Source organism: Limulus polyphemus, unplaced genomic scaffold (assembly GCF_000517525.1).
Source record: "Limulus polyphemus unplaced genomic scaffold, Limulus_polyphemus-2.1.2 Scaffold7221, whole genome shotgun sequence".
Taxonomy (NCBI): Eukaryota; Metazoa; Arthropoda; class Merostomata; order Xiphosura; family Limulidae; genus Limulus; species Limulus polyphemus.
The window spans coordinates 31,784-34,329 of NW_013672831.1; positions in this window are offsets into that span (position 1 = coordinate 31,784).

The following is a 2,546-nucleotide window of genomic DNA, read 5'->3' on the forward strand; positions in this document are numbered from 1 at the left end:
CACTATACCAACAGTAACATCATTTCCAAGCTGCCACTATACACTATACCAACAGTAACATCACTTCCAAGCTGCCACTATACACTATACCAACAGTAACATCATTTACAAGCTGCCACTATTTACTGTTGGTATAGTGTGTGTATAGTGGCAGCTTGGAAATGATGTATCTCACAAAGACTTTCAAGCGTGTACGAAGAAAACAAAACAATACTAACGTTAAATGCTATTTACTAATAGGAGCCGCTTACTTTTTAAGTTTTGGTTTCGATTTTCTCTTGTATTTCTGTTCTGAAATGTACATTCACGCAACATTCTCGTTAGACTTCCACTCGACGTTCGCTGTTCAGTAGCTACAGTGATTTACAGGTATTTTGCAAGCATGAATAAAAATATTAGCTCCCGCTCGTAAACACTACATCGTATTCCCTAGTTATTGGAAGAGATAATTTATAAAATGGAGAATTTTGTAGCTTGTGTTAAAAAAAAAGAAGGGGGGATGAGGGGGGGACAATGAAATTCGCTACCTACATTTGTTATAATAGTTTTTAGTAACTATGTAATTAAAAGAGTAATTTATACGCGTGGTAAGCTTTTCAAGCTTCATTAGACTATGCAAAAAATTAAATTATATATAAGGAAAGTACAGATGACGTCACCATGTGTGTAAGGGATAGGGGGGTTAGATAGTGATATGCGTTGCAGAGGGAAAGGTATTTTGGGAATGGATCTGTCATCACTCAAGCACCCCTGTTCAGGTAGCAGTGTTTATGTGTTATGGTTCATTGGTTTATAGTCCCTTAGTCTCCGTGTCGTGTAGGGACCTGAGACCAACATGACAGAGTTTTAATGCTTAACCCCGATACTCAGGTTTCTAGGTCGCTAGATCTGGTGTCTCTTACTAGACAAGTCGATAGGTTTGTCATTTTGATCAGACTTTTCGGTTCAAAGTGTCTTTTCCGTTAGAAGTTTTTGGGGGTATCACATGCTGTGGAATAGGTTTACCCTCGCGGCCATTGAGACGCCCCGCACGAATATCAGTGGAATAGGTTTACCCTCGCGGCCATTGAGACGCCCCGCACGAATATCAGTGGAATAGGTTTACCCTCGCGGCCATTGAGTACGCCCGCACGAATATCAGTGGAATAGGTTTACCCTCGCGGCCATTGAAACGCCCCGCACGAATATCAGTGGAATAGGTTTACCCTCGCGGCCATTGAGACGCCCCGCACGAATATCAGTGGAATAGGTTTACCCTCGCGGCCATTGAGACGCCCCGCACGAATATCAGTGGAATAGGTTTACCCTCGCGGCCATTGAGACGCCCCGCACGAATATTGGATTCATTCACAACACTACGTATCTGATTTCGTACGTGAGCAGTCTATACGGGTCACTGTTTTAATTACCTTAAGTATACGGGACTTTTTTTAGTTTTATAAACTTTGTACATTCAGTTACAAAATACCCCAACCAAAATATGTTTTGTACGTGCAGCACGAGCTTCCCGATAGTGAGATAACAAAATACGTCATGCATAATTTATGGTTTCTTTGGATTTTTTGTTTTGTCTGTTTGTCTGGTACTAAGCACAAAGCTATACAATGGGCTATCTATGCTGTGCTCACCGCGTGTACTGAAGTCCTAAGACTTTCCGCTGAGTCAGCGAGGGTGTAGGGGGTGGGTGGGTGGAGCTTCTAATTGTGAACGAACATGTACACTTAATTTTATATAATACATTTACATATATGGATGTGTAGGGCCGTTTATATGCTCAGATATAAAATATTTTCAAGAACAAAAAATTTCAGAATTTCATTTTATCAAATTAGCTTTCCTTACAAGGCGAATTAATACCACAAATCCATAAAATTATTCGCAGCCAGGAGGCGCTAACTTTTCATAATGGAATTATGTCATAATAAAAATTATGAACGTAAGACAATATGTGATATTCTGGATGTTTCGAAGAAATCGGACCTACCGTTTAGCGTGTTGGGCTGCAGATCGGGGAGTAGGGTGGTTCTACCCATAATGCTATTGAACACGCTTGGCATTTCCAGCTGTGGAAGCGTTATAAAAGTGAAAATCAATCCCGTTATCCGTTTCAAAGATCCGAACAACGAGTGAGTCTGAGTTTTTATCCTCGACCTGGAGCCAGCTATACGTGAGCCTTACGGGTCTCAGACTTGGATGTGTAGACAATGTGTGTGTGTCAGTTGAAAATACCAAATACCTTTATTTACTGCATTGTTAAACTCAACTTAAACTTACTGTGAAGAAACCCAACGGTATTAACTGTAAACAATTTTAAGTTTTTAAATTTAACTCTGTCATAACCATTAAACTATATATATTAATCTTAAGATATATCGACAGATAGAGGGCGCTGAATTTCGCTGTTGGAAAGAGGCCATGAAGTCACGCTAAAATAAATAATATGAATATCATACAATCATTGATCATTAAATAATATTTATTGAAAAATCAACAGCTAGAGGACGTTGTGAATCCAAAGATTCATGGTTCTTGTCCCTTGATGAAAA